Source organism: Ailuropoda melanoleuca, chromosome 5 (genome assembly GCF_002007445.2).
Source record: "Ailuropoda melanoleuca isolate Jingjing chromosome 5, ASM200744v2, whole genome shotgun sequence".
Taxonomy (NCBI): domain Eukaryota; kingdom Metazoa; phylum Chordata; class Mammalia; order Carnivora; family Ursidae; genus Ailuropoda; species Ailuropoda melanoleuca.
The window spans coordinates 110,930,318-110,942,100 of record NC_048222.1 but is presented as its reverse complement, the minus strand read 5'-3'; the positions used below and the strand labels follow the sequence as shown (position 1 = coordinate 110,942,100).

Sequence of the window (11,783 nt, the reverse complement as noted above, 5' to 3'; positions counted from 1 at the left end):
TCCTCTGCCCATCCCCCAACCCCCACTCTCTCGCTCCCTCAAATAAGTAAATAAATAAATAAATCTTTAAAAAAAATAAATATCCACCTTACTTACAGTGCATTAAGATTACAATGTTTACACTGAATACCTACAATGTGTGTTGTAATTAAAGTAAAACTAAAAAACTTATTCTAGAACATTCTCATTGCTTACATTCGACAAACAGATAAAACAGATGAAAGTCATAGAATCATGTTAAATTTATAATAATTCACATATAACATAGATTAAATTATCAAAGAAAGGATTAAACTGACATCTTCATAGCTCTTTGCAGATTCAACATATTTCTATGCCTCTACATACTGATAGCAGTAACGTATTTCTTGACATCATTCAATCTACTTAAAAAATTGACTGTATAGAGGCCATAATTTATAAAGCAAGGTAACCAAGTGAAATAACAGAATTTTAATTAATATTGGCTTCTTAGAATTTCTTAAGAAAAGATATACAAGGATTGCTCAGCTGCCTATGAATAATTAAATCTCTTTGCTTAAGCACTCTTAATACAGTAACTGCAGGCTTCATTTTGAAGTTTTTGTTAAAACGAACAATTGCTTACTCAGGGATATCACACTCAGTAGTGGAGTATTTGTCTGGAATCACAGCCCATGATTCCTAAAGATATGAGAAGCCGGTGACTTGAATAAAGAGTATTTCTACCTCCTTTTCAGTAATTTCTGTCTCAAAGCCCTCATATTCTTTGTAGGCTTCAAGGTCAGCATGCAGCCACTGACCCTGGAGTTCCCTGTTTGGATAGAGAATATAGTCCACATCACTTGCACCTGTAAATTCACTGAAATGATTTCTAATATCATGTAGCAGACAGTTGTGTCAAGAATTTTACAATCAATGGACTGGATGGCACCTTGTTTCTCACTGTAGATTTTATAGATCATTATGGCAAAGCACAACTAGTAATCTCAGGTTGGAAAGATTCTTCTTGAAATAAGTCATCTCCTCCTGAAGTCTGACGGCTTCGTATTTTACTTAGGAACGTTTTATTAGTGTCTTTACCTGCAAATGCTGTAGGAATGAGAGAGAAATACATTCCCATCTGTAGCCATAGATTAGATTTGGGAATCCAACCATTGTGTGCATGAATAGTATGGATTTTAGCAAGCCGATGAGCTATTCGTCTGAAAAAGGCTGAGTTGCAGACACATTTTTGATCCAATGTTTTCCGATGTATAAATGTATAGCATAATTGCATCAAAAACTGGGGATGTACTGTATGGTGACTAATATAACAAAATATAAATTATTAAAAAAATTCATAGCATAGTTCATCACAAGGTACAGTTGAGCTGTGGTGCATAGCTATGAGCTTGCAACACTCAAAACAGCTTCACTTCCTCATCTCACCAAGTCAGTCTTATTGCCATTAACTTCTCACTGGCACTGAATCTTCCATTATATTGCCCACATCACAGCCAGGAAGTTTGTGATTTCATCTATAAAGATGCGCAGGTCTCCTCCTGGGGGGTCACCTTGTGGCCACGGGTGTTGAAGGTGGTTCAGAGACCTTCCTGGCAGCTCTGTTCCTGCTGATCCTGAATCATGATATTTAACTGGAGCACCTGCAGGGAGCCCATGGATGTGACGGTCCATCGTCCAGGAGACAATAGAGACCATTGTATAGAAAGTGACAGAAACCATGGTGGGTGCTGACTAGCTGGCAGATACCTGGCACGTCCTGAGAGGCTCCACGCATTTGATGCCTTCTCTTTACTTATTTATGATTTAGGACCTCACATTCGTTGACTCCAAATCACTGTTCCAAAGTTGGTTAATGTTCACCTTCTTCCCTCTCTATAGGATCAGTAAAGATGCTTTTGTACTCAAATTTTAGGCTTTGAGGTTTTCCTTGGTTTTACTGATGATAGGATATTCTTTGTTTTCCACTGTTTGGTTTGTTTCTTATTGATTCTACGGCTAAGAGCGGAATTTGAAAAACCTTTTCTAGGCCCTTAATACAAAGTAGCTGTTCTCAGTTCTGGCTGCACATTAGAATTGGAAGTGCTTTTACAGTTCCAGTGACCTGGCTACATGCCAGGCCTTTAAACCAGAACTTTCAGAGCTAGACCCAGGCATCGGCCATTTAGAACATTTCCCAAGTGATTCTAATGCTCGCCCACCAGTGTAGGGTCTCCCACTTCTTTCTCTATGTATTTTTGTTTTGTTTCATTTTGTTTTTATTTGAGAATATGTGTAAATTTGTACACTGTCCACATGAATTTATCTTTGTGGAACCCATCGATTATTTTTAGCATCAACAAATTTCAATGAAAACTTATTTTTCCCAGGTCTTCAACTGAGTTAATATCAGATTAAGACAAATTATTTTCATGGTGATACTGTTTTTAGGAACAAACAATTGTTACTAGAAACTAATTATTAAATCATACAATATAGAGAGTAAGATTAAAACAGATGCAGAGAGAAATGAGATTCATACCGAACAGTGCTTCATTCTGTTAGTTGAGGCTTTCATAACAAAGTACCACAGACAGGAGGCTTAAACCACAGAAATTCATTTTCTCACAGTTCTGGAGGCGAGAAGGCCAAACTCAGGATGTCAGCACGGGTGGTTTTTCTAGGCCTTTCTCCTTGCCTTATCTGCCTTCTCTCTGTGTCTGCACATACTCTTCCCTCTGTACCTGTCTGTCTCTTGTTTTTGTTTTTTAAAGATTTTGTTTATTTGAGAGAAAAAGTATGAACAGGGGGAGGCGCAGAGGGAGAGGGATAAATGGACTCCCCACCGGGCAGGGAGCCTGACCTGGGGCCTGACAAGGGGCTCTATCCCAGGACCCCAGCATCACCACCCAAGCCAAAGGCAGACACTTAACCAACTGAGCCACTCAGGTGTCCCTGTCTGTGTCTTAATCTCCTCCGCTTATAAGGACAACAGTCAGATTGGCTCAGGGTCTACCCTTATGATCTTATTTTAACTTAATTAGCTCTTTCATAATCTATCTCCAAATACAATAACATTCTGAGGTACCAGAGGTTAGGAGTTTGACATAGGAATTTTAGAGGAACACGATTCAGCCCATACCATACATCAAATAACAAAACTTTGAGTTTTATAGCTATGCCGGAATTTCAAAATTATAAAATTAAAATAACAGATAAGGCATGAAATATAATTGAATATAAAACTTTATCAAAAATTTTCAAGTGTAAGTTATTTTTTTTTCATCGAAAGATAGTATGTACTCATAGAAATTTGGAAAACACAAGGAAGTAGAAAGGAGAGTAGCAGAACAATTGTTTTCTATTCCTCATAAGTGCCCTTCACATATTGATGCCTGTCCTCCTAGCCAAGCTAAAAAATGAACACAGTTGGTAAACACGATACATATGAAATGATGTATTCTGCGTTTCAAATATTTACTCAATATAATTTAAACATTTTCCCTTTTATACTTTCCACTGAAAGATTTTTAACAGGTGTATAATGCTACATCTGGTCAAGAGAAACAGTGTTTTCTTAACCATTCTGCTTCTGGTTAGATATTTGGATTATTAGTCGGTGTCCTACCAAGGAAACTGTACAATTAACTGGGTGATTGAGGAGATTTTTGAAAAACAGACTATGTTTTTTGAACAGTTTTGGGTTTACATAAAAACTGGATGATAGTACAGACAGCTCTTATCTACCTTCTCACCCAATTTCTCTTATTAACATCTCACCTCAGTATTTTACATTTGCTGCAATTAATAAATCAAAATTGATACTTGGCTATTAGCTAAAGCCCATAGTTTATTCAGATTCCCTTAGTGTTCATGAAATGTCTTTTCCTGTTTCTGGATCCCAACCAGGATGCTTTATATTGTGCAGTCAGACCCCTTTAGGTGCCTCTGGGCTCTGATAGTTTCTTAGACATTGTTTTCCATGACCTTGGCAGTTTGAAGAATACTGGTCAGGCATGTTGCAGAGTGCTACTCTAATGGAATTTTTCTGACTTTTTTTATGATTAGGCTATGGGTTTTGAGAAGGTCACAGGTGAAGTGCCATTTTCATTATGTCATATTAAGGGTACAAATGTTATTGTGATTTATCACTGTTGGTGTTGACTTCAATCACCTGGCTGAAGTCGTATTTGTCAGGTTCCTCCACTCTGAAGTTACTCTCCCCCACCCTTTCCACAATGTATTCATTGGGAAAAAAAGTCACTACATACAGCCCACACTTAAAGAGCAGGGATTTATTCCTTGAGGGATGTGTATCTATATATATTATTTAGAATTCTTCTGCAAGGGGGATTTATCTTTTACCCCTATGAATTTTTTTATTAGTATGGACTAATGGATATATATGGTATTCTTTGGGTGATAATCCAATATTACTTTATTTTGTTGCTCAAACGTTTCCAGCTTTGGTCACTGGGAACTCTTTCAGTTGGCTCCTATGTTCTTTTGACATAACCCCATCGATGGAGAATTTTTTAAAGTACTTCCTTACTTTCTGACACTATAAGATGCTCCAGGCCCATCTTGTATATTTCCGGCCCCAGTATTAGAATCAGCCACTTCCTCAAGGAGCCCTAATTCCTTTTATTGGAGGATAATATTAGAAACCAAATCTGGGCACTTGGTGTGCTCATTGTTACCGGGATATTTTTACTTTCTGACTCTCTCAGCTGTCAGAACAGGGAAATATATGTGTGTATACTAACTCATGTATATATTAATATTTACAAATATCTCTATAAGTAAACATCTCTACTAAGCTAAACATGAGTTCATACTGATGTCTTCAACTCTGATCCATTACCACACGGATTATTCTGGACTTCTCCCCTTGCCTATCTGTCAACTTGTACTCCAACAGTGAGAAACCTGGGTCCAGCCACCCACCAACCATTTTCTTTCTTTTTTTTTTTTTTTTAAAGATTTTATTTATTTATTCGACAGAGATAGAGACAGCCAGCGAGAGAGGGAACACAAGCAGGGGGGTGGGAGAGGAAGAAGCAGGCCCATAGCAGAGGAGCCTGACGTGGGGCTCGATCCCATTACGCCGGGATCACGCCCTGAGCCGAAGGAAGACGCCCAACCGCCGTGCCACCCAGGCGCCCCCCAACCATTTTCTTAATTGTTCAATTGCATGGTATATACACAGGAGTATTATAATTGCTAACCTTACTCCTGTAGAAAACAACTTTATCAAAAATGGTGTAGTACTTATGAGCAGTTTCTTTTGCCTTTAGCCTTACAGATTCAGCTCGTTTCCAAAGTGAGTTAGGTTTTAACCTTCCTCTTGTATCCTCTTACACTGAGGCTGTTTCATACATTTGTAATGTAGTTAGATTCTCTGGTCATGGTCTTCATTCCATCCTGGGATACACCCTGACCTCCTAAATAATGCTTTAAAATTTGCATACATTAAGGTTTAGTCTTTGTGCTGTAAGTTCTGTGGGGTTTGGCAAATGCATGATATAATGTACCCACCAGTACAGTAACATACAGAATAGTTTCACTGCCCTGAAATGCTCTATAATTCACCTATGCAACTTTTCTTGACAACAAACCCCTGGCAACCACTGACTGTTTTACTCCCTCTATAGTTTTGTCTTTTCCAGAATATTGTGTAATCATATAATTGAGATCAGATAGTATGTAACCTTTCCAGATTGGTTTCTCTCATTCAGCAATGTGTATTTAAAGTTCCTCCATGTTTTTGTGGTGTTTTGATAGTTCATTTCTTTTTATTGCTGACTAACATTCCATTATGATAATGAACCATGGTGCATTTATCCATTTATCTATTGAAGGACATCATGATTGCTGACAGTTTTTGGTGAATATAAATCAAGCTGCTATAAACATTCATGTTCAGGTTTTTGTCTAGACATAAATTTTCACATCAGTTGAGTAAATACTTAGAAATGTGATTGCTAGATTGTATGGCAAGATTATATTTAGTTTTGCATAAAACTGCCAAGCTATCTTTCCAAGTGGCTGTGCCATGTTGCATTTCACCAGCAATGAATGAGGGTTCCTGTTGCTCTGAATTCTCACTAGATGATTTTTATAGAGGAGTAATTTATAATGATATGGGCAGGATTTAGGGAAACAAGCAAGGGAGCTAGCAATAATGTACGTGGAGGGAAACAATACTGGAGCAGCTGAATGGAATGTGATTCCTCCCTGGAGTTAAGGCCTTGGGTCACAGGGCACAGAAAACCAGCCACCATTTGGGAGATCTAAAAAGTGGATTCTCAGCTGTAAATACCTCAGCTATACTCTTCCCCTTCTGATTGTTCTCCTGCCTGTGCCTCTCATTGGTGGGCATTTCAGATTATTTCCCCTTGGATATGGTATTTCCAATGGTGGTATTACTAGACAAAAGAAAATGAAAATTTTGAAGGTTGCTGAAGGACTGATAGATGCCACATAAATAATATCTAAAGTTTTGCCTATCATAGTTCTAAGATCTTATGATTTCTCTGTTTCAGCATCATTGTTGATATATATATGTATACATATATACATACATATGACATAATTAATTTTTTACATTCCCATAGGCATTCCCTTTTTCATTTGTGGTTGCTGTTATTGGCACATAGAAATTTTAACTTACTTTGGGAACAAGACTATATATGATGCAAGGAGTTGGGTACACACTAGACACAGGATTAGTATACTTTTTCTTTTGAAAATGAATAAATAAAACATCTCTACCTATATATTGATATAAGTACAGATTTTTACCAAAGATAGTGGATAAAATATATTTTCAGAAACATACGGTAAATAGTCTCACTTTAAAGACATGATAATCATGATTTCAAACATGTGCCCAAATTGTTCCTTGTGTCTTAATGCTGGTTTCTCGTTATAAGTACATTGCTCATGAAAACTAAAAGTTTGCAGACTGGTTTTGTCTCTGCCCACTTCTGTCTTCTTGCCAATAACAGCGACTTCTCTAGTGTCACTGGGATTCTTGCTCTTTTTGCCTTTCTTTACTATGTCTTCACTCTGATCAGGGAATGCTGACAAATAGAAAAAAGTCATTGAGGAGACTGCACAAGTTTTAAACCTTTCATACTTTCTCACTTAACAGAGGTATACATCTTTTCATTTCACTGAAAATGCTCTTGCCAAGGTGAACCAATGCCTCATTTTTTGCAAAATCCAGCGAACACATGAGCACTTATTCATTTATTTGACCTTTTAGCAGCATCTGGCACTATCAATGATTACCCTTTTCTGGAAGCACTGTCATCCCTTGGCATACAAGACACTGCATTTTCCCTGTGTTTCAGGTCTCTGGAGCCAGACTGTCTGGGCTCAACTCTTGGCTCTGACACTAATTAGCTGCATGACCTTGGGTAAGTCACTAAATATCTCTAGGATTCAGTTTCCTTACAATTAAAATGGAGATGATAATAGTACCTATCTCTTAGGGTAGGTATGAGGAGTCATTAAGTGAATGTATATAAAATGATTCAAATGATACTTGGTACTTTAGCACCTCTTAAGTAATGGCCAGCGGAATGATAGTAAGCTAGTTCTCCAAAAAATGAAGCCCTGCTTTGTAGTGTTGCCAATGTCTTTGGTGTAACTGCATCCATGGCCTTAAATACTCCTGCCATTCTTAAGCATTTAAAAATTGGCTTTCCTAGAGCCGGCTTTCACACACTACTGACAACTACTTTCCCTCCCGTTGCTTAATCTACTCTGCTTAGTCTCCATTGTGGGGTCCTGTTCCTTCTGTTTCTTAAACATCACTGTTCTTCAGTGATATGCCCTAGGGCTTCTCTATTGTTTTACTTTGTATATTTTCTATGAGCAATCTCATTCATTTAAAATAAAATTAGAAAAAATTAATAAAATTGATATATAGACTTCCAGGGAAGATGGCAGAGTAAGAGGATCCTAAGCTCACCTTGTCTCATGGATACAACTTGATAACACCCACTTCAGTGTAAATAACCCAGAAAACAAACCAAAGACTGGCAGAACAGATTCTCCACAGCTAAATGTGGAAAAGAGGCCACATCAGAGCGGGTAGGAAGGGCAGACATGTAGTTGGGAGTCATAACTGATAACGGATTAATGTCCAAAATATTTAAAGAACTTATACAACTCAACACCAAAAAACCAAATAATCCAATTAAAAATGGACAGAAGACATGAGCAGACATTTCTCCAATGAAGCCATACAGATGGCCGTCATACAATGAAAAGATACTCAACATCATTGATCATCAGGGAAATGCAAATCAAAAGCACAATGAGATATCACCTCACACTAGTCAGAATGTCTAGTATCAAAAAGACAAGAAATAAGTGTTGGTGAGGATGTGGAGAAAAAGGAACTGTCTTGCATGTTGGTGGGAATGCAAACTGGTGCAGTCACTGTGGAAAACAATATGAAGTTTCCTCAAAAAATTAAAAATTGATTTGCCATATGATCCAGTAATTCCACTACCAGGTATTTACCCAAAGGATATGAAAACAGTAATTCAAAAATATATATGCAACCCTTTGTTTACTGCAGTATTATTTACAATAAGTCAAGATATGGAAGCAACCCAAGTGTCTATTGATGAATGGATAAAAAGAAGCGATATATATATAGCAGCCATAGTAATATATGATCTAGCAACCATAAAAAATAATGAAATCTTGCTATTTGTAACAACATGGTTGGATCTAGAGAGTATAATGCTGAGATAAGTCAGTCAGAGAAAGAAATACTATATAATTTCACTTATACGTGGAGTTTGAAAAACAAAAAAAATGAACAAATCAAAAAAGAGACTAATAAAAAAGACAACAGACTCTTCACTAGAGAGAACAAACTCGTGGTTACCAGAGGACAGGTGGGTGGGGGGATGGGTGAAATAGGTGAAGGGGATTAAGAGTACATTTACCACAATGAGCACTGAGTAATGTATAGAACTCTTGAATCTCTATATTGTATGCCTGAAACTAATGTAACTCTGTATATTAACTATTCTGGAATTAAATAAAAAGAAATGAAAATAAAAATAAATAAATTTTAAAAGTCGATATATAATTTACATATACAATTCATCCCCTTGAGGTGTACGGTTCCGTGGTTTAAGTATATTTACAGCATGATGCAACCATCCCAAAATCAATTTCAGAACATTTTTCATCACTCCCAAAAGAAACTTGGTACCCACTAGCACTCACTCCTCATTTCCTCCACTTCTCATCACCATACCCATCAACTTAGTTTCTGTTTCTATAAATTTGCCTATTCTGGACATTACATATAAGTGGAATCATATGATATGTGGTCTTTTGTGACTGTCTCCTTTTACTTAGCATAATGTTTTCAAAGTTCATCTATGTTGTAGCACGTGTCAGTACTACAGTCCTTTTATTGCTGGATAAAATTTTGCTGTATTGATGTACCTAACGTTTTCCTTACCCAGTTATCAGCTGATGAACATCAGGTTGTTTCTACTTTTTGGCTATTACGAATAATGCTGCTGTGAAGCTTTGTGTGCAAGTTTTCATGTGGACAGACTTTTGTATTTCTCTTGAGTATGTATCTAGGAGTGGAATTGCTATATTTAACTTTTTGAGGAATTTCCAAACCATTTTCCAAAAAGGCTACAAATTTGGTGGCCACGTATGAGGGTTCCACTTTCTCCACATTCCTGCAAACTCTTGTTATTATCTGTCTTTTTACTATAACCACCTTGGTAAGTGTGAAATGCTATCTTTTTGTCATTTTTTTCCCTAATGGCTACTAATATTGAACATCTTTTCACGTACCTATTGGTCATTTGTATTTCATCTTTGGGGAAATGTTTATTCATATTCTTTGCCCATTTTTAAATTGGTTTATTTGTCTTTTTATTGAATTTCAGTGTCATCCACTTTTATGGTTTCAATTACATTTTTATTCTTAAGATTCTGAAAATACACGTTTAGGTCTGGATTTCTTATCTGAGCTTCATAGATTCCACGTAGTCATTACAAATGCAGTTAGAGTCTTCAACCCTGCTCATCTTTCTGAGCTCTTCCTTCATTGAAAAGTCTCTCACTCTGAAACCTGGGGGTTGTTTTGTTTCTTTCCCTCTAAATCTAACCAACCACTAAATATTGTTTTTTTCTGTCTCCTAAAAAAACTTCTCAAGTTACTATTTCTATCCCAAACTTCTTGAGACCACCATCAAATGTTTTCCCTGTGTATCTGTAATGGCCTCTTGACTGAATTTTTAAAGCTCTATTTCATTCTCTATACTTCAGAGTACATATCTGAAAATATAAATCCTTTGAATAGTCTCATTTCACTTTAAGCATAAAATTCAAACCCTTAACATGAATTCTATAAAGGAGATAACTTCCTAATAATTAAAACTATCAACAATGTATTAGATCAACTTAAAATGTAGAGAGTTCCTTGCCACTAGAAACTCCCAGATAGAGGTTGAAAATTGATCATCTCTCAGGGGCACCTGGGTGGCACAGCGGTTAAGCGTCTGCCTTCGGCTCAGGGCGTGATCCCAGCGTTATGGGATCGAGCCCCGCATGGCTCCTCTGCTGGGAGCCTGCTTCTTCCTCTCCCAACTCCCCCTGCTTGTGTTCCCTCTCTTGCTGGCTGTCTCTATCTCTGTCAAATAAATAAATAAAATTTAAAAAGAAAAAAAAAAGAAAATTGATCATCTCTCAAGAATGGTATAAGCAGTATTCATGCTTTGGATAGAAGGTAGAGACCAATGTCTACTAAGACTCCTTACCATTGTAAGCTGCTATGATTCTAATACATATGTACTCCACATGGTAATAACCAAGAATTAGTTAGAAAATCTCATATACATACAAATTTAAGTAAACAATTTTACAGTTGTAAAGAGTCATAAGCAGTCATTTATTTAAAAGACTATCATACATTATAGAAAATTACTAAGTACACAATTTGTATAAGAATAAAATCATAGAGCAAAATTATAAAAATGGACAAAATTATAATTCTGGGGGTCAGAAAATGTCAGTATAGAATAAATAAAAATGAAGCCCACTCCTTTGGCCAAAAAATTGTTATCAACACAGTTTAAGGTCACTGATATTTTTAGAACTGATGAAAATTAGAGACTCCTTTTGTTGAAAAAAACGCTCCTGCTCTAAATTCTCAGGGTGTTTAAGAGCTTCTGAGGTTTACCCATGAATCCACACTAGAAGACCCCAGATCCACAGAGTGGGGAGCTGAGGTTTGAAGGGAAATGTTATATAATATGTGTATAAGAGTTTTTCTAATGGTTAGCCTTACCATCAAAAGGGCTTTTTGAAAATTAAAAATGGATCAAAAATACACACAAAAAAAGAACCTTAATAAAAAATATATTCTAGGCTTAAGTAAATCTATATTTATTTCAGAAAGATGCATTATAAAAAATAAGAAGGTACTTCTGTATTAGAAATTATCATATAGCTCAATACCTAAATGTTAGTCATTTGAGTTATGGAGAAAATTTGAAATAAGCTAATAGAACAAAAGATATATGTATTCCATTGGGGACTTTCTCATGGCAGATTTTTAAAGATGTTAAAAAAATTGATTCAGAGAGAAATGCATCCATGCCTTGAAATTTGATCTCTCCAGTTTATAGAGAAATATCACAGAGTGGGTTTATTTAATTTGTTCCTTGACTATTGTTTTTTTTAATGTTTTTTTATTATGTTAGTCACCATACAGTACATCCCTAGTTTTTGATGTAAAGTTCGATGATTCATTAGTTGCGTAT

General features: G+C 36.4%; 1 pseudogene; it reads right to left on the bottom strand.

The window, feature by feature from the left end:
• Positions 1–471: 471 nt before the first annotated feature.
• On the bottom strand, positions 472–1,680 carry LOC105236260 (annotated as a pseudogene).
• Positions 1,681–11,783: the final 10,103 nt, after the last annotated feature.